We start from the raw sequence: 22,587 nt of genomic DNA, 5'->3' as shown, positions 1-22,587 counted from the left end.
GCTCCGGACGTCCGACAGTTTCCGGAAGTCCGGGCGTCCGCGAGGGGTCGGACGTCCGACAGGGGTCGGTCGTCCGAGGCCTGTAGATATCACTGAAAATACTATGAATTGAACAGCGACCGGACGTCCGGAGAAGGCCGGAAATCCGAGTTATTCGACTCAACTTCTTCTGGTGGGAGGTTCCGGATTTCCGAAAGGGGACGGACGTCCGGGCCTCGGACGTCCGGAGGGAGCCGGAAATCCGAGTTATAGAGCTTATGTTCTGCTGGTGCAGGGCTCCGGATTTCCGAAGCTGGTCGGACGTCCGGCGCTCGGATGTCCGGAGGGAGCCGGAAATCTGAGTTATAGAACTCAAGTTTCTCTGGTGCATAGTTCCGGATTTCCGAAGCTGGTCGGACGTCCGGGCCTCGGACGTCCGGAGGAGGCAGGATGTCGGGGCCTTGGACGTCTGGAGGAGTCCAGATGTCCGGGCCTCGGACGTCCGGAGGAGGCCGGATGTCCGAGGCACTGGTCCTGTTTTCAGATAACAGCAGAGCAGTGGAGATGTAGTTTGAGCAAGTTCATCGCAAAACCTGTGATCCCCTCTTAATAGTGGGGGATCCCTAAAGACTCAAGAATCTTAAAAGGGGTACTGATGATCCATACTTGAGTGTATACTTTTATTTGCTGATCATCACTCCGCACAACTAACGTCAAAGGAACTGATACCTTTGAGTTAGCCCTTTCACTTGAGCTTGATGTTGTTGTTCCTTCTTGGCTCAAGTTGAAAGCAAGACATGATGAAGTCTTCAAGTAGCTCTCCCATACACAATGTGGAAAGCCTAGCTTATGTATTCATCTTCATTTGTCCACCATGTGAACATCCACAAGAATCAAGCATGTAGTGCTCAGGAATGCTTATCTTGATCTTGTCCTTGTTAGCACATGAGCTTGTCCTTATAAACACATGATCATTAACAATAGTTTCAATGATATATTTGTACTGATCCACTTGAACTTGCACACCACAATCTTGATGACGATCACCACTTGACGTCATCCTTCATGAGCTGTATGAGATCTTCCTTTTGACGCAAGCCCATGGAAGCACACCTAACCCCCACATAGGAGTCTCACAAAGACCATGGGTTAGTACACAAACACGTAATGGACAATGCTTACCATACCATGGGATCACTTGATCCCTCTCGGTACATCTTATACGCTTTGTGTGTTGATCATCTTGATTTACTCTTTGTCTGAGATCTTGATCAACCTAGTGTCTCTATGACCATTCTTTGGATAATACCTTGAATACCATCTTGGTCATCATATAAACTCCTTGAACCCAACAGATGGACTTCAAGAAGTGCCTATGGACAAATCCTATAAATATAACTTAAGGCAACCATTAGTCCATAGGAATTGTCATCAATTACCAAAACCACATATAGAGATATATGCTCTAACAGTATCCATAAGTTGATTATTCGACATGCATCAAACAACTTTAGATTCATCATATTCAATCCAACACAAAAGAACTTCAAAGAGTACCCCATGATTTCTATCGGAGAAAGTAGGAGAAGAACATGTATCAATCCATATGCATATATTATCCCATTATCGCCATGGGAATACGCAAGTTGAGTACCAAAACAGATATAAAGCGAATCCGTAGAACACCCCCATTGTCACCATGGGTATCCACATGCAATACATACATCAAGTGATTCCAAATAAAATATTCAATCCGACATAACAAAACCTAAATGGGAAAGACCCAATTCATCACATCAAGATAGGAAGGGAAGAACACCATGTGATCCAACTGAATTAACAAAGCTCGTGATACACCAAGATCGTGCCATCTCAAGAACGCGCGCGCGCGCACGAGAGAGAGAGAGAGAGAGAGAGAGGTAGTTCAAACACATAGCTAGTGGTAAATACCCTTGGCCTCGAGCGTGAACTACTTCTAGTCATCATGAAGACCGCTAGGATGATGAAGATGGCCTCCGGTGATGAGTACCCCTCCGACAGGATACCGGAACTGACCTACGGATGAGATCGCTTCTGAATAGAGGCTTGCAGTGGTGGAGCGGAAGTTCTAGGTTAACTTTCGGGGGGTTCTGAATATATAGGAATTTTTGGCGTCGCAATCAAGCGAAGAGGAGCACAGGGGGGCACAAGGCATTAGGGTGTGCCCTAAGGGGGTGGGCACGCGTTGTTGCCTTGTGGGTAACTGGTGGTTCCCCTGAGGTGGTTCTTTGCTCCAAAAAAATTTATATGTTCCAGAATAAATCGTCAAAAAGTTTTGGGTGATTCCAAGAACTTTTATTTTCTGCAAAAAACAACACCATGATAATTCTGCTGAAAACATTGTCAGTCTGGGTTAGTTTGAATTAAATCATATAAAGTGCATCAAAACCATATAAGAATATATATTGAATGTGGGTAAATATGGCGTGAATACTTCATAAATTATCGATACGTTGGAGATGTATCGGCATCCCCAAGCTTAATTTCTAATCGTCCTCGAGTAGGTAAATGAAAAAAAAATATGAAGTGTGAATGCTAGCATAGTGAATAATTTTGATCAATGGTAATTTCACTCACTCATCTAGGATCATAACCAACAACCCTTTCTCATAAAACTCAGCATGATAAAGTAGCAATCAATTCACATGTTATAGTTCAAATAATGTTCTTAGTCATCAAACAATTTCAATGCATCTTCTTTTGAGAAAAGTCTAAGTAAGAGCTCCACATACTCAATTATCATATAGTTTTTTATGATTTCTAATACTCAAAGCATATTTTTAGAACAAACAACATCGATCGAACATAGAGAAAGATATGTGCTTAATGTTTTTCCTCCCAACATGCTTATCACAAAGATAATTTTCAACAATAATGAATCTTGATTAAATATATTTGATTAGAGACATATGTCTGGATCTTTCCCCACCACATGATGCTTGCCAACTAATATATTGAGGTTGGAATTATAAGTTGACTCAGCATGAAAATTAAATAACATGAAAGTAAATAGATTGTCCCTTTGCAAAGGGAAGGAGGGATTTGCAGAGGTGCCAGAGCTCATTGTCTAATACAGATATGTATATATTTTGTGTGGTGTGCCTTTCCTATCAATGTTACGACAAGGGATTTGAAATATTCCATGCTAATCACATTACTGGCAGTTCCCAATCATAACTGGAATTTTACTCCCCCTCAACCACTCAAACACATTCCACGAATAGCCGTACCCATGGGTGCCTCCAAACAATCAACTTTCTAGGGCTTGTTCTTGTTTATATATTATTTTTATGCAGGACTGGTGATGACCCACAAGTATAGGGGGTCAACGATAGTTCTTTTGATAAGTAAGAGTGTCGAACCCAAGGAGGAGCACAAGGAAATGACAAGCGGTTTTTAGCAAGGTATTATGTAGGATTGTTTTGAGTAACAGTGATATATAATTTTGTATAGTAACAATAATAACAAGTGTCCAGCAAGGTGTCCCAATCCTTATTATAGCAAAGGACAAGCCTGAAAGTTCTCTTATATAAAGTAAAGCTCTCTCGAGGACAGATGTGAATTGTCGTCTAGTCATCACCATGTTGAGTTGATTCATGTTCATTACTTTGATAATTTAATATGTGGGTGGACAGGTGCTTCGGTGTTGTTCTTACTTGAACAAACAACCTACTTATGATTACCCCCTTTTGCAAGCATCCGCAACAAGGAAATAAGAATTCAGATGAATCTAACCATAGCATGAAACATGTAGATCCAAATCAGCCCCTTACGGAATAACACATAAAGAAGGGTTTAAGTTTGTGTCACTCTAGCAAACCATCATCTACTTATTACCCCACAATGCCTTCCCTTAGGCCCAAATATGGTGAAGTGCCATGTAGTTCATGTTCACATGACACCACTAAAGGAAGCAACAACATACATATCATCAAAATATCAAATGAATACCAACTTCACACGATTACTTATAACAAGACTTCTCCCGTGTCCTCAAGAACAAAAGCAACTACTCAGACATGATCACCATGTTCAAGATCATAGGTATAATGAATATGATAAAGGATCTGAAGATATTATCTTCCGCCAATTAAACCAACAAACATTAACTACAAGATGTAATCAACACTACCAGTAGCTCCCATGTACCAATCTGATGTTTTGAGAGAAAGATTGCATACAAGAGATGAAATAGGGTTTGATATGAGATGCTGATGATCAATATGTTGATGAAGATGGTCCCTCCCATTAAGAAGGAAGTGTTGGTGATGACGATGGCTTTGATTTCCCCCTCCCGAAGGGAAGTTTCCCTGGCAGAATCACTTTGTTGGAGAGCAAAAGGGCCTCTCCCAGGTTTCCGCCTCGATACAGTGGTACTTCATCCCAAAAGTATCCTCTTGATTTTTCTAGGTAAAAAACCCATCATATAGAATAAGAGTGGGGGCTGGAGCCTGCCTATGGGCCTCCCAAGCCATCAGTGTGCGCCTAGGAGGGTGGGCGCACCCTGTTGGCTTGGCACCAACAGGTGGCCCCCCTGGTACTTCTTCGCCCCAATAATTCTTAAATACTCCATAAAAAATCATTCTGAAGTTTTAGGTCATTTGGAGTCTAGAAATTTTCTAGCCTTTTCCATGGCTTTCAGGTCCAGAATTCCAGTTTCCGACAATTTCCCTCTTTGTGTAGATCTTGCAAATTGAGATAGAAAAGGCATTAGAATTGTACCATGAACTTAAATAATGACCAAGAACAATATAAATTTCAATAAGAAATCATGACGCAAAATGTATGTAACAACTCCCCAAACTCAGACCTCGCTTGTCCTCAAGCGAAAGCCAAACTCTATAATAATGACAAGATAATTAGAGAGAGGGAGAGGTGTCGATAAAAAAATACAAAAAAGAGAGCATCATGAATATTAATATAGCAACAAGTTTTCATCATATAACTTCTCATAAACAAGTAACCATCTATCCACAAATATTGATGTTTGAAGCATAAAATTTATTAACAACCAACAAACTATGTTCTTGGTCATTGAGACAATCACAATTCATCATATTTCAGAGAAGATTTTATGTATGACCTTTCATTTTAGCAAGTTCACATACTCAACCATCATTTAGTCTTCTATGATTGATGACACTCAATGCATATGTTTGGAGTAATTTCGATTAGACACATAGAATGATAGGGGCTTTATTGTTTTCGCCTCCCAACTTATTTACCTCGATGTTCCCCAACACATGATGCTTGCCACTAAAGAATTAATACGTTGGAATAGGGATAAAATTATTGACTCTTGCATAAAAAATACACAAAAGTAAAAGATAGGCCCTTCGCAGAGAGAAACATAGGTTGTCAAGCGCTTTTCAAATTTGGGATGGGCAAACTCTTAATGCAAAGGAACATCCCTTTATATTACCCCTTATGATAGCAACCTTTATTATGCAGTCTGCCGCTTTTATTTTTTCCATCACAAGATTGTACAAATATTATTTCCCCCTACAATAAAAGATCATACATATTCTGGAGCAACTTTTGTTGCTTTATGCACCGATGACAACTTACTTGAAGGATCTTAATCAATCTGTAGGTAGGTATGGTGGACTCTCATGGCAAGAAACTGGGTTTAAGGGTTATGGATGCACAAGTAGTATCTCTATTTAGTGTGGATTTTTTGGTTGGAAAGGATCCTTGAGAAGCACCACATGTTAGACAATCCATGACAATATAACTTCTATGTGAATGTAAACAAACATAACTCATTACGGTGTATTCCTTGTCCAACATCAACTATTTGATCATGTAGAAAATATTTGATGGGGGATCACAATCATAAAATATGTCCAAGATAGTGTACTTGTATGTGAATATCCTCTCCTATGCCATAATTTTGCATGAATTGTATCAATGACTAACACTATGTTTGTTAACTCCCAACAACTTTTACCAAGCATACTTCTTTTTATGTGAAGTCATTACTCCCCAAGGGATTAACACATGATCTTTTTTTTCTTTTTATTTCATTACTATCATTGATGCATCAGAGCAAAGCAAACAAATTCCAACTAATATTTATTATGTAACTCTCACCCTCGGTTACATGGATAGATAGATCACAAAGCAAACACTAGAAGAAAAATGATGCTAAGCTTTTATTCTTCTAGAGCACGAAATAGATAAGGGTCGTACTATGATAGATGTTGATGTATAAGTGGTGGTGATACGTTACCGAGGCACCTCCCCCAAGCTTGGAGTAAGCTAGGGGTTGTACCCATACCATGTACTCATGTGTCCTTCTTGGGCGATGATGATGATTAATACGTCTCCAACGTATCTATAATTTTTGATGGTTTCATGCTATTATCTTGTCAAACTTCGGATGTTTTGCATGCCTTTTATTTATTTTCTAGGACTATACTTATTAACTCAGTGCCAAGTGCCAGTTCCTGCTTTTTCCATGTTTTTCACCCCTTTGAGAGGAGATTTTGAAACGGAGTCCCAACGGAAGAAAATCCCCGAAAAAAAAAATCTGGAACGGAAGAAGATCGGAGAGCTTGGGGGCCAAGCCAGAAGAGCCCCACGGGCCCCACAAGCCCCCACGCCGCGGCCAGGGCGGCCGCGCCATCCAGGCTTGTGGCCCCCTGGAGGTCCCCTGACCTAGATCTTGCGCCTATAAATTCCCAAATATTCCCCAAAAAATCAAGAGACGATCGAAATTACTTTTCCGCCGCCGCAATATTCTGTCTCCGCAAGATCCCATCTGGGGCACGTCCTGGTGCCCTGTCGGAGGGGAGATTCGGACATGGAGGGCTTCTTCATCAACACCTTGACCTCTCCGATGATGCGTGAGTAGTTCACCATAGACCTACGGGTCCATACCTAGTAACTAGATGCCTTCTTCTCTCTCTTGGATCTTCAATACAAAGTTCTCCATGATCTTCATGGAGATCTATCCGATGTAATCTTATTTTGTGGTGTGTTTGTCGAGATGCGATGAATTGTGGATTTATGATCAGATTTTCTATGAATCTTATTTCAGTTTCTTATGATCTCTCTTATCCATGATTTCATATCCTCGTAATTCTCTTCGAGTTGTGGGTTTTGTTTGGCCAATTACATCTATGATTCTTGCAATGGGAGAAGTGCTTGGTTTTGGGCTCATACCGTGCGGTGACCTCACCCAGTGACAGAACGGATAGCGAGGCACGTATCGTGTTGTTGCCATCAAGGGTAAAAAGATGGGGTTTTAATCATTGGTTTGAGATTATCCCTCTACATCATGTCATCTTGCTTAAAGCGTTACTCTGTTCTTCATGGACTCAATGCACTAGATGCATGCTGGATAGCGGTCGATGTGTGGAGTAATAGTAGTAGATGTAGAAAGTATCGGTCTACTTGTCTTGGACATGATGCCTATATGCTAGATCATTGCCTTAGATATCATCATGACTTTGCGCGGTTCTATCAATTGCTCGACAGCAATTGCTCGACAGCAATTTGTTCACCCACCGTGATATTTGCTATTATGAGAGAAGCCTCTAGTGAACATTATGGCCCCCAGGGTCTACTCCACACCATATTTTCAGCCTTACACTTTTTACTTCGTTGCACTTTCCGCCTTCAGATCTCACTTTGCAAACAATCTTGAAGGGATTAACAACCCCTTTGAAGCGTTGGGTGCAAGCTTGTTTGTGTTTGCGCAGGTACTTTGGACTTGACGAGGCCCTCCTTCTGGATCGATACCTTGGTTCTCAAACTGAGGAAAATACTTACTGCTCCTGTGCTGCATCACCCTTTCCTCTTCAAGGGAAAAACCGACGCAAACCAGAGAAGTAACAAGAAGAATTCCTACGCGCCAGGGAAGGACTTTTGTTGCCCCAGCAGAAGAATTTCTGGCGCTGTTGCCGGGGAGGAAGATCAAGTCAAGAACTCATCCAAGTAGGTGTCGCAAACTCATCTCTTGCATTTACATTGTTTGCCAGTTGCCTCTCGTTTTCCTCCCCCCACTTCACCAATTTGCCTTTTTCGTTCGCCTTTTTCGTTCGCCTTTTCGTTCGCCTTTTTGTTTGCCCTTTTTCTCGCCCGCTTTTTGTTTGCTTGTGTGCTTGCTTGTTTGATGAAGTCACCATGAACGAAAACACCAAGCTTTGTGACTTCTCGAATACTAATAATAATGATTTTATTAGTACTCCGATTGCTCCCGCCACTAGTGCGGAGTCATACGAAATCAATGCCGCTTTGCTGAATCTTGTTATGAAAGAGCAATTCTCTGGCCTTCCTAGTGAATATGCCGCATCCCATCTCAATACCTTCATTGAGCTTTGCGATATGCAAAAGAAAAGAGATGTGGATAATGACGTGATTAAATTGAAGCTTTTTCCTTTCTCGTTGCGAGATCGTGCAAAAACTTGGTTTTCTTCTTTGCCCAAAAATAGTATCAATTCTTGGGATAAGTGCAAACATGCTTATATATCCAAGTATTTTCCGCCGGCTAAGATCATCTCTCTCCGTAATGATATCATGAATTTCAAGCAACTTGATCATGAACATGTTGCACAAGCTTGGGAGAGAATGAAATTAATGATTAGAAATTGTCCCACTCATGGCTTGAGCCTTTGGATGATTATTCAAATCTTTTACGCTGGCTTGAATTTCGCTTCTAGAAATATCTTGGACTCCGCCTCAGGTGGAATGTTCATGGAAATCACGTTAGGAGAAGCCACAAATCTCTTAGATAACATCATGACGAACTACTCTCAGTGGCACACTGAAAGGTCACCTACTAGTAAGAAGGTACACGCTATAGAGGAAATTAACTCGTTGAGTGCTAAGATGGATGAGTTAATGAATTTGGTTGCTAGTAGAAGTGCTCCTTTGGATCCTAATAATTTTCCTTTGTCTTCTTTGATTGAGAGTAGCAACGCTAGCTTGGACGTTAATTTTGTTGGTAGGCATAACTTTGGCAACAACAACGCTTTTATAGGAAACTATGTTCCTAGGCCTTTTCCTACTGACTCCTCTAATAACTTTGGCACCTCCTACAACAATACCCATGGAAATTACAATAGATTACCCTCTGATCTAGAGATTAATATCAAAGAGTTCATCAACTCTCAAAAGATTTTCAATGCGTCCATAGAGTAAAAACTACTCAAAATTGACGATTTGGCTAAGAGCGTTGATAGGATTTCTTGTGATGTTGATGCTTTGAAAGTTAGATGTGCTCCTCCCAAAATCAACATGGATGAAACCTTGAAAGCTATGCGTGTTTCCATGATTGAGAGTCAAGAAAGAACCGCCCAAATTCGTGCTAGACATGAATGGCTTAAAAAGGCGTGTTCTCGTGATGAGAATCACGAAGATCTTAAAGTGCTTGGTGTGACTCCCATTGAATATTTTTTTTCTTGTCTCAAACCTAATGATTATGGGGCTGGATATGAATCCACTTTGGTTGAAAAGTGCCCCAATGATTCGGAGTCCATCTATCTTGATGCTAAAAGCATTAAAAGTGGAGTAGAAGACGTTAGAACTTTGAGTAGTAATGAAATTACTATCGTGGATTTCAAGGAATTCAATTATGATAGTTTCTCCTTGATTGAATGCATTTCTTTGATGCAATCCATGTTGAACTCTCCACACGCTTATAGTCAAAACAAAGCCTTTACCGATCATATCGTCGAAGCTATGATAAAAGCTCTTGAAGAGAAACTTGAATTGGAAGTCTCTATCCCTAGAAAGCTTCATGATGAGTGGGAACCTACCATCAAAATCAAAATCAAAAACTATGAGTGCAATGCTTTGTGTGATTTGGGTGCTAGTGTTTCTGCGATTCCAAAGTCTTTATGTGATATTCTGGGTTTTAATGAGATTGAAAAGTGTTCTCTTAATTTGCATCTTGTTGATTCTACTATCAAGAAACCCATGGGAAGGATCAATGATGTTCTTATTATTGCAAATAGGAACTATGTACCCGTGGATATCATTGTGCTCGACATTGATTGCAATCCTACATGCCCTATTATTCTTGGTAGACCTTTCCTAAGGACTATCGATGCTATCATCGATATGAAGGAAGGGAATATTAGATTTCAGTTTCCTTTAAGGAAGGGCATGGAACACTTTCCTAGAAATAAAATAAGATTGCCTTATGAATCCATGATGAGGTCTACTTATGGTTTGAGCACCAAAGACGACGATACATGATTCTATCGCTACTATGCCTAGCTAAGGGCGTTAAACAATAGCGCTTGTTGGGAGGCAACCCAATGAATTTATCTTTTTCTTTCTGTTTTGTTGCGTCCACACTTTCATAATTCTGTTGTGATTGTGTTTCTTGTGTTTCTTTTTGTGTTTGAGCCAAGCAAAACCTTTATGACTAGTCTTGGTAATGGTTGTTTGATCCTGCTGGAAAAAGACAGAAACTTTTCGCTCACGAGCTGATTTTTAATTTTTATTCAGAAAGAGATTTTGAGTTGATTCTTTTTGCTTCTGATTGATATGCTTTTTCCCCACACACTCGTAATTGTTCAGATTTTTTGAGGTACCAGAAGTATACGAAGTATACAGATTGCTACAGACTGGTCTGTTTTTGACAGATTCTGTTGTTTTTGAGTTGGTTGCTTGTTTGGATGAAACTATGGTTAGTATCGGGGGGTACTAGCCATGAAAAAGTGATAATACAGTAGCCCATCATCAATATAGATGGAATTCAAGTTTGCTACAGTACCAAAATAAGTGGTAGTTTGTTTTCTTGTACTAATGTTATCACAAGTTTCTGTTTAAGTTTTCTGTTGTGAAGTTTTCAAGTTTTGGGTGACGTTCTCATGGACAAAGAGATAAGGAGTGGAAAGAGCTCAAGCTTTGGGATGCCCAAGGCACCCCAAGACAAATTCAAGGACACCAAAAAAGCCTAAGCTTGGGGATGCCCCGGGAAGGCATCCCCTCTTTCGTCTTCAATCCATCGGTAACATTACTTGGAGCTATATTTTTATTCACCACATGATATGTGTTTTGCTTGGAGCGTCTTGTATCTTAGGAGTTTTTATATTTTTGTTGTGTCACAATCATCCTTGCTGTGCACCTTTTCGAGAGAGAGAGACATGCACTCATCGTGATTTTGCTAGAATGCTCATGGTGCTTCACTTATATCTTTTGAGCTAGATACTTTTGCTCTAGTGCTTCACTTATATCTTTTGAGCTAGATACTTTTGCTCTTGTGCTTCACTTATATCTTTAGAGCACGGCAGTGCGTGATTTTCTAGTTGGCTTATGCTATGAAAGTAGTCCCAAATGTGCTAGGTGCCCAAAGAGGATGCAAAAACCTCCATCTTCATGTGCATTGAATAGAAAGAGAAGTTTTGATTCCTCTCAATTAGTTTTGAGATGTGGATTCGGTAATACTAAGAGTTATGTTAGTAGGGTGTTGTGAATCTAGAAATACTTGTGTTGTAGTTAGTGATTCCCGTAGCATGCACGTATGGTGAACCGCTATGTTAGGAAGTCAGAGCATAATTGATCTATTGATTGTCATCCTTTGTGTTGACGTCGGGATCGCGCGATGGTTTACACCTACTAACCCTTCCCCTCGGAGTATGCGTTTAGCACTTTGTTTCGATTACTAATAAAAACTTTCGCAATAAGTATATGAGTTCTTCATGACTAATGTGAGCCCATGGTATAGATGCACTTTCACCTTCCACCATTGCTAGCCTCTCTAGTGTCGCGCAATTCTCGCCGGTGCACAAACCCACCAAATTCCTTCCTCAAAACAGCCACCATACCTACCTACTATGGCATTTTCATAGCCATTCCGAGATATATTTCCATTCAACTCCCACCGTTCCGTCTCATGACTTGTGCCGTCACTCTCATATTGCCATTGCATTATCATACTAGATCGTTGCACATCCCGGTATACTGCTGGAGGCATTTCCTATGGAGTCATCATCATTGTGATCTTTGAGGTTTGAGTAACTAAAAAGTGTGATGATCATCATTATTAGAGCATTGTCCCGTGTGAGGGAATAAAAAAAGAGGCCAAAGAGCCCAAAAACAAAAAAAAGAGAAAATGAAAAAAAGAGGCCTAAGAGCCCAAATAAAAAAAAATAAGAGAAAAAGAGAGAAGGGACAATGCTACTATCTTTATCCACACTTGTGCTTCATGTTAGCACCATGTTCTTCATGATTGAGAGCTCCTTGCTTTGTCACTACCATATGCTAGTGGGAATCTTCATTATATAACTTGGCTTGTATATTCCAATGATGGGCTTCCTCAAAAAATTGCCCTAGGTCTTCCTGAGCAAGCAAGTTGGATGCACACCCACTAGTTTTCCTCTTGAGCTTTCACATACTTATAGCTCTAGTGCATATCTTGTATGGCAATCCCTACTCATTCACATTGATATCTATTAATGGGCATCTCCATAGCCCTTTGATACGCCGAGTCAATGTGACCATCTCCTCTTTTTTGTCTCACAACCACCACCACACTCTATTCCACCTATAGTGCTATATCCATGGCTCGCGCTCATGTATTGCGTGATAGTTATAAAAAGTTTGAGAAAGTAAGAGTGCGAAAACAATTACTTGGCCAATTCCGGGGTTGTGCATGATTTACATTAGTTGTGTGAGGATGATGGAGCATAGCCAGACTATATGATTGTGTAGGGATAACTTTCTTTGGCCTTGTTATTTTGAAAGTTCATGATTACTTTGCTAGTTTGCTTGAAGTATTATTGTTTTCATGTCAATAGCAAACTATTGTTTTGAATCTTATGGATCTGAACATTCATGCCACGTGAAAGAAGTTGCAAAGGACAACTATGCTAGGTAGCATTCCACATCAAAAATTCATTCTTTATCACTTCCCTACTCGAGGACGAGCAGGAGTTAAGCTTGGGGATGCTTGATACGTCTCCAGCGTATCTATAATTTTTGATGGTTTCATGCTATTATCTTGTCAAACTTTGGATGTTTTGTATGCCTTCTATATATTTTTTGGTACTAACTTATTAACTCAGTGCCAAGTGCCAGTTCCTGTTTTTTCCATGTTTTTTACCCCTTTCAGAGGAGGATTTGAAACGGAGTCCAAACCGAACGAAACTACCAAAGAGACGATCGCAATTACTTTTCCGCTGACGCAAGATTCTGTCTCCGCAAGATCCCATCTGGGGCACATCCTGGTGCCCTGCCGAAGGGGAGATTCGGACACGGAGGGCTTCTTCATCAACACCATGACCTCTCCGATGATGCGTGAGTAGTTCACCATAGACCTACGGGTCCATAGCTAGTAACTAGATGGCTTCTTCTCTCTCTTGGATCTTCAATACAAAGTTCTACATGATCTACATGGAGATCTATCCGATGTAATCTTGTTTTGTGGTGTGTTTGTTGAGATCTGATGAATTGTGGATTTATGATCAGATTATCTATGAATCTTATTTCAGTTTCTTCTGATTTCTCTTATGCATGATTTCATATCCTTGTAATTCTCTTCGAGTTGTGGGTTTTGTTTGGCCAACTAGATTTATGATTCTTGCAATGGGAGAAGTGCTTGGTTTTGGGTTCATGCCATGCGGTGACCTCACCCAGTGACAGAAGGGGTAGCGAGACACGTATCATGTTGTTGCCATCAAGGGTAAAAAGATGGGTTTTTCATCATTGGTTTGAGATTATCCCTCTACATCATGTCATCTTGCTTAAAGCGTTACTCTGTTCTTCATGGACTCAATACACTAAATGCATGCTGGATAGCGTTCGATGTGCGGAGTAATAGTAGTAGATGCAGAAAGTATCGGTCTACTTGTCTCGGACGTGATGCCTATATGCTAGATCATTGCCTTAGATATTATCATGACTTTGCGCGGTTCTGTCAATTGCTCGACAGTAATTTGTTCACCTACCGCGATATTTTCTATTATGAGAGAAGCCTCTAGTGAACACTATGGCCCCCACGGTCTACTCCACACCATATTTTCAGCCTTACACTTTTTACTTCGTTGCACTTTCCGCCTTCAGATCTCACTTTGCAAACAATCTGGAAGGGATTGACAACCCCTTTGAAGCGTTGGGTGCAAGCTTGTTTGTGTTTGCGCAGGTACTTTGGACTTGACGAGGCCCTCCTTCTGTTTCGATACCTTGGTTCTCAAACTGAGGGAAATACTTACTGCTCCTGTGCTGCATCACCCTTTCCTCTTCAAGGGAAAAAACGACGCAAACCAGAGAAGTAACAAGAAGAATTCCTACGCGCCAGGGAAGGACTTTTGTTGCTGCAGCAATGATGAAGTAGTAGGTTTATCCTTTGTCTTCCGTGGCATAGTGTCCCTGTTGAAGAAGGAAGAGCTCGTCTCCGGGATCCTAAAATCTGCAACTATGCTCATCCTCTTGAAACGAGATTCATACTCATAGTTTTGGTTTTGTAGATCATATATTTGAGATTAAAGATCTTGAAGCCAGTCATGGACCTTGAAGATCATCTCCACAATCTCCTTGTTGTCCACCTTGTGCTCATGAATAAAATCTATGATCATGGAGTGATTAGCGTTGAGTCCTTACTCCACCATCCCTTGCCACTTGAAGATCCCATGTTCCACTACTGCAAGCCCAGCCTTCTCACTTCCCTCCTGGTTTGGTCCTTGAACGTCCCGGATATGAAGCACACCCTAATGTATATCAATGGTTTCAGGGTGTTCAATCCCCTCAGAAAAGTAAGGGTTGATGAACTTCTTGTAGAACTTGTCCTTGGAGGAGCTTGATAGTGTCATGTTGATCTAGATTTATCAGAAAAATAGCTCGAAACAAGGACAGAGGAGAAACTTGTGATGAGGTGGTCAAAACATATGGGGGTATATATAATATTTTTTTCTAGGTCAAAATACGACTCCAGGAAGAAAACGGAGTCGTCGAAGCACACGAGGAGTTGCCAAGCCATTAAGGCGCGCCGAGGGGGGTGGCCACACCCTTTTCGCTTTGGCCTCCCTTGTGGGTGCCCTCAACTGGTTTTTATTTTTCTAATATTCCAAAACTGGTAGAAAATATTTTTAAAGATATTTGGAGTCAATTCACTTACTGTATCACGTACCTATTCATTTTCAACGTTCTGGAGTGTTCCGGAAGGTCTCTCCTATGTGTTCTTCCGATGTCATCACTTGAATAGTATTAGTTACCACATTAATGGGCTTACTTGAGATATACTTTTTAATTATTTACCCATTAACCACACCTGGATTTGTGTCTTCGACATTATTGATTTTAATAGCTCTCGAGTGATAAACTTCTTCGACTATATAGGGTCCTTCCCATTTGGAGAGAAGCTTATGTGCAAAGAATATGAAACGTGAATTGTACAAAAGAACTAGGTATACTACTTTAAATTCTATTTTTTGGATTCTCTTGTCGTGCCATCTTTTAACTTTTTCTTTAAACAACTTGGCATTTTCATAGGCTTGGTCCTCCATTAATCTGAGGAGCCAATATCAAATAGCCTTATTTTACTAGCAAGTTTGAAATCATAATCGATTTCCTTAATTGCCCAATAAGCTTTATGTTCTAACTCAAGAGGTAAATGACATGCTCTTCCATAGGCCATTTTAGGGGACATCCCCATAGGATGTTTATAAGCAGTTCTATAAACCCAAAATGCATCAGCAAGTTTCTTAGACCAATTCATTCTAGATCTATGAACAATCTTTTGCAAAATCAATTTTATTTCTCAGTTACTCAACTCAACTTGATCGCTAGACTAAGGGTGAAAAGGTGATGCAATTCTATGGTTAGCATCATATTTAGCTAGGAGTTTTTTGAAAGCACCATGAACAAAATGTGGACCACCACAAGCCATTAAATATCCACGGACTCCAAACCTAGGGAAAATAACATATTTAAGCATTTTAATGGAAGTGTTATGATCATCACTACTAGTTGGAATAGCTTCTACCCACTTAGTAACGTAATCAACAACAACTAAAATAGGAGTGTACCCATTAGAGGAAGGAAAATGTCTCATATAATCAAAACCCAAACATCAAATGGTTCAATAACAAGTGAATGTCATAGGCATTTCTCGAAGTCTACCAATATTACCAGGTCTTTAACATTCATCACAAGAGAGGACAAACTTGCGCACATCTTTTAAAAGAGGAGGCCGATAAAAACCAAATTATAGTACCTTATGTGCAGTTCTATCTCCAATGTGGTGTCCTCTGTATGCTTCGGAATGACAGTTCCATAGGATTTGTTCATATTCATACTCACGTACACAACATCTAATAACAACATCTACTTCTTCTTTATAAATATGCGAGTCATCCCCAAATTAACGTCTTAAATCAAAGAAGAACTTCTTATTTTGTTGGTAGCAACAATGTAATTAGCATAATCTGCATACCAAGGAGTGATGTGATAAGGATTTATAACAACTAATTTCTCATCTGGAAACTATCATCAATAGGAAGTGGATCATCATGAACATTTTCCATTCTAGACAAATTATCTTCTATTGGATTTCTAGCCCCCTTTCTATCAACAATATGTATATCAAACTCTTGAATTAAAAGAACCCACCTTATTAGTCTAGGATTAGCATCTTTATTTTCCATTAGGTATTTAATAATAACATGATTAGTGTGAATAGTAACTTTAGAATCAACAATATAAGGTCTAAACTTATCACATGCAAACACAACTACAATTTTTTTCTCAGTAGTAGCTTAATTTCATTGAGCATTGTCGAGAGTCTTACTAGCATAGTGGATAACATTCAATTTCTTGTCTATTTATTTCCCTAGAACAACAAAAACAACATAATTACTAGCATCGCACGTAATTTCAAAAGGTAAGTTCCAATTAGGTGGTTGAAAAACAGATGCAGTGATTAAGGTTTTCTTAAGTATTTTGAAGGCTTTTACACAATCATCATGGAAAACAAATGGAACTCATATTGAAAGGAGTTTAGTTAGTGGCCTAGGAATTTTTTAGAGGTCTTTAATAAAGTGTTTATAGAAACTATCATGGCCAAGGAAGCTTCCTATACCTTTCACATCTCTAGGATATGGCATTTTCTCAATTGCATCAATTTTAGCTTTAGCTACCTCAATACCTCGTTCGGAGATCTTATGTCCAAGTATTATGCCTTCATTTACCCTAAAATGGCGCTTCTAATTCAAGACAAGATTAGTTTCTTCATATCTTTGCAAAACTCGATGTAGGTTGCTCAAGCAATCATCGAAAGAAGTCCCATAAATGGAAAAATCATCCATGAACACCTCAACAATCTTTTCACAAAAATCAAGGAATATAGCAGTGATACATCTTTGAAATGTAGCGGGTGCATTACATAAACCAAAAGGAATATTTCTATAAGCATAGTTACAAATGGAAAAGTAAAACTAGTTTTCTATTGGTCATCTTTTGACACACGTATTTGAGAGAAACAACAATATCCATCAAGAAAGGAAAAGTGTGTATGCTTAGATAGTCTTTCTAGTATTTGATCAATAAAAGGCAAGGGGTAATGATCTTTTCTAGTAGCTTTATTTAATTTTATAAAATAAATCACCATCCTACAACAAGTAACAATTTTGTATGGGATAAGTTCATTTTTTCCATTGGAAACAACGGCTATACCTCATATCTTAGGAACATAATGAACGGGACTTACCCATCTACTATGAGTAATATGATAAATTATACCTGCCTCCAGAAGCTTTAGTATTTCTGTTCTTACCACTTCTTTATTTTTAGGATTCAAGCAGCGTTGATGATCAACAACAAGCTTAGCATCTGTTTGTTGGGGATCGTAGTAGTAATTCAAGAAAAAATCTACGCCTCACCAAGATCTATCTAGGAGATACCAGCAACGAGCACTCGATTCAAGCGATTGTAGCACTCGGACAATTTGAGCACATGCTCAACGATTGAGCTTTTCTCCCTTACTTTGTAGAAAAAGAATCTTGTCGGAGTTCTCATACCTCTTAACAAGGGCACGAGCATGAAATCCCAATTTCAACGCTTGGAACATCTCATATGTTCCATCACGTTCAAAACATCTTCGGTGCCTCAATTCTAAGCCGTTAAGCATTACGCACTGAACTATCACGTAGTCATCAAAAACGTGTATGTCAGATGTTCGCAACATCCACAGTAGACGCTTGGGGTTCAACACACCGAGCGGTGCGCATAAGCCTTCTACGCAGCAATGAGGACAATCCTTAGTTAATGGACCCAGTCCGCATAATTGCTACTATCATCTTTCAACTAAGTTTTCTCTAGGAACCTATCAAAAACAGTAGAGCTACAGCGCAAGCTACAACATAATTTGCAAAGACCTTTTGAATATGTTCATGATAATTAAGTTCATCTAATCAAATTATTTAATGAACTCCCACTCAAATGGATATCCCCCTCATCATCCAAGTGATACATTATCCACATCAACTAGGTCGTGGCCGATCATCACGTGAGACAGACTAGTCATCAAGGGTGAACATTTCCATGTTGATCGTATCAACCATATGACTCATGTTCGACCTTTTGGTCTCTCGTGTTCCGAGGCCCTGACTGTACATGCTAGGCTAGTTAAGTCAACCTAAGTGTTTCGCGTGTGTAAATCTGGCTTACACCCGCTGTATGCGAACGTTAGAATCTATCACATCGGATCATCGTGTGGTGCTTCAAAACAACGATCATTCGCAACGATGCACACTTTGGGGGAACACATTTCTTGAAATTTTTAGTGAGGGATCATCTTATTTACTACTGTCGTTCTAAGCAAATAAGATAAGAAAACATGATAAACATCACATGCAAATCATATAGTGACATGATATGGCCAATATCATCTTGCTCCTCTGATCTCCATCTTCGGGGCACGACATGATCATCATTGTCATCGGCATGACACCATGATCTCCATCATTGTGTCTTCGTGAAGTCGTCTCGCTAACTAATACTTCTACTACTATGGCTAACGGATAGCAATAAAGTAAAGTAATCACATGGCGTTGCATCTCATACAATAATTAAGACAACTCCTATGGCTCCTGTCGGTTTTCATATTCATCAACATGCAAGTCGTGAATCCTATTACAAGAACATGATCAATCTCATACATCACATATATAACATCACATCCTTTTGGCCATATCACATCACATAGCATACCCTACAAAAACAAGTTAGACGTCCTCTAATTGTTGTTACCAGTTTTTTACGTGGCTGATTTGGGTTTCTAGCAAGAACGCTTCTTACCTACGTGCCATCCACAACATTGATATGCCAATGCTATTTACCCTTCATAAGGACCCTTTTCATTGAATCCAATTCGACTAAAGTGGAAGAGACAAACACCCGCTAGCCACCTTATGCAACAAGTGGATGTACGCGGTGGAACGAGTCTCACGTAAGCGTACGTGTAAAGTCGGTTCGGGCCGCTTCATCCCACAATACCGCCGAAAAAAGATTGGACTAGTAATAGCAAGCAATTGACAAAATCATCACCCACAACTTTTGTGTTCTACTCGTGCATAGAATCTACGCATAAACCTGGCTCGGATGCCACTGTTGGGGATCGTGGTAGTAATTCAAAAAAAAATCTACGCTTCAACATGATCTATCTAGGAGATACCAGGAACAAGCAAGGGGTAGAGCATCATCTTCATACCTTTGAAGATCGCTAAGCAGAAGCATTACTCTGAACGCGGTCGATGGAGCCGTACTCGCGGCGATTCAAATCGCGGAAGATCCGATCCGAACACCGAACGTACGGTGCCTCCATGTTCAACACACCTACAGCCCGGGGTCATCTCCTCCTTCTTGATCCAGCAGGGAGGGAGGAGTAGTTGAGGGAGAACTCCGACAGCACGATGGCGTGGTGGCGGTGGAGCTGTGTGGTTCTGCGGCAGGGCTTCGCCAAGCACCGCGGAGGAGGAGAATAGGTAGAGGTAGGGCTGCGCCAAGAGGTGATGTTCAAGGTGTGTGCAGCCCTCCCAAATCCTCCACTATATATAGGAGGGGGAGAGGGGGTGCACCACCCCTAGGGAAACCCTAGGAGATGCGGCAGCCCTAGATGGAGGTGGGGGTGGCGCCCTAGGGGGTGTCTTGCCACCCAAGGCAGCCCCCACGCCTAGGGTTTGGCCTCCCTCGCCTCCTTGTGCGCCTTGGGACTTGGTGGATGGCGCACGAGCCCATCTAGGGGCTAGTTCCCATCCACTTTTTGCTCATGTGGACCTTCGGGGCTGGTGGCCCCTCCCGGTGGACCCCCGGAACCCTTCCGGTGGTCCCGGTACAATGCTGATGATCATTGAAACATTTCCGGTGATCAAATCTCCACTTCCTATATATGAATCTTTACCTCTAGACCATTCTGGAACTCCTCATGATGTTCGAGATCTCATCCGGGACTCCTAACAACCTTCGGTAACCATATATACGATTCCCATAACAACTCTAGCGGCACCGAACCTTAAATGTGTAGACCCTACGGGTTCAGGAAACATGCAGACATGACCGAGACATCTCTCTGCCAATAACCAACAGCGGAGTCTGGATATCCATCTTGGCTCCCACATGTTCCATGATGATCTATCCGATGAACCACAATGTCGAGGATTCACTCAATCTCGTATGCAATTCCCTTTGCCTACCGGTATGACACTTGCCCGAGATTCGATCGTCGGTATCCCTATACCTTGTTCAATCTCGTTATCGGCAAGTCTCTTTACTCGTTCCATAACGCATCATCTCGTGGCTAACTCTTTAGTCACATTGAGCTTGTTACGATGATGCATTACCGAGTGGTCCCACAGATACCTCTCCATCACACAGAGCGACAAATCCTAGTCTCGATTTGTACCAACCCATTATACATTTTTGGAGATACCTATAGTGGACCTTTATAATCACCCAGTTACGTTGTGACGGTTTATACACCCAAAGCACTCCTACGGCATCCGGGAGTTGCACAATCTCATGGTCTAAGGAAATGATACTTGACATTATAAAAGCTCTGGCAGACTAAGTACACGATCTCGTTCTATGCTTAGGATTGGGTCTTGTCCATCACATCATTCTCCTAATGATTTGATCGTGTTATCAATGATATCCAATGTCCATGATCAGGAGACCATGACCATCTATTGATCAATGAGCTAGCCAACTAGAGGCTCGCTAGGGACATGTTGTGGTATATGTATTCACACGTGTATTAAGGTTTTCGGTTAATACAATTATAGCATGAACAATAGACAATTATCATGAACAAGGAAATATATTAATAACCAATTTATTATTTCCTCTAGGGCATATTTCCAACACCGTTTCCATATTAATCTTGTGCTTACATAGTGTGGGACTAATGCCCTTAAGATAATCAAGAGTTTACCGAATAGGAGCGCGGTGCTTCCTTTGAGTTTGAAGTAATCTCTTCTCCTCATGCTCTAAAAGGTTAGCACTAATAATAACATGATATAGATTCTTTTCATCAAGATAAGCATATTTCAAAGTATCAAGTAATTTCTTTAATTCAAACACCAGATCTCCCTTAGGTAGGGGAGGATCTCCTAGAATGTGAGCAGGCAAATTATGTTTAAGGATAGGTGCTTACCTAAAAAGAATATCTCACTATTTCATTTCTCTCATTCATATACATAAACAACATGTTCTCTTGGATAAAAATTAACCACTTGTTGGCATGCGTGTTATTTCTGTTAAGGTTGGAGAGCATTGCTATCATGGTTTATGTGATATGGGTGCTAGTGTTAGTGCTATACCTTTTACTTTGTATCAAGAGATCATGAATGATATAGCACCATTTGAGATTCAAGACATTGATGCCACTATTAAAATTGCAAATAATGACACTATTTCACCACTTGGGATTGTTAGATATGTTGAAGTCTTTTGTGGAAAAATCAAGTATCCGGCTGATTTCTTAGTACTTGGTTCACTACAAGTGGTAGACCTTTCTTGTATACCAGTAATGCTAAAATTAATTGTTTAATAGAAAAGGTTAAAGTAAGTTTTGGTGATGTGTCTCGTGAATTTAATTTCTCTAAGTTTGGTAGACAACCACATGAGGAAGATTTAATTAGTAAATACAAAATCATTGGTCTTACTTTGATTGTCATGCATCCTACTATACATTGGAACAATATTTCGTTGACTATGATGCTACCGTCATCCTAAGCAAAATAAGGTGCATAAAATGATTAACATCACATGCAAATCATAAGTAACATGATATGACCATGAACTTGTGCTTCTTGATCTCCATCGCCAAAGCACCGACATGATCTCCATCGTCACCGGCACCACACCATGATCTCCATCATTGTGTTTCCATCGAGGTTGTCGCGCTAACTATGTTATTACTGCTAAAGCTACTACTAGCAATAAAGCAAAGCATCACCAAGCGCAAAAATAATGAAAGACAACCCTATGGCTCCTGCTGGTTGTCGTAGCATCGATGATCAACTCGATATTTAACTATTACAACATGATCATCTCATACATCCAATATATCATATCATGTCTTTGGCCATATCACATCACATGCATACCCCGCAAAAATGA

Source organism: Hordeum vulgare, chromosome 6H (assembly GCF_904849725.1).
Source record: "Hordeum vulgare subsp. vulgare chromosome 6H, MorexV3_pseudomolecules_assembly, whole genome shotgun sequence".
Taxonomy (NCBI): Eukaryota; Viridiplantae; Streptophyta; class Magnoliopsida; order Poales; family Poaceae; genus Hordeum; species Hordeum vulgare.
This window is presented reverse-complemented; position numbering follows the sequence as displayed.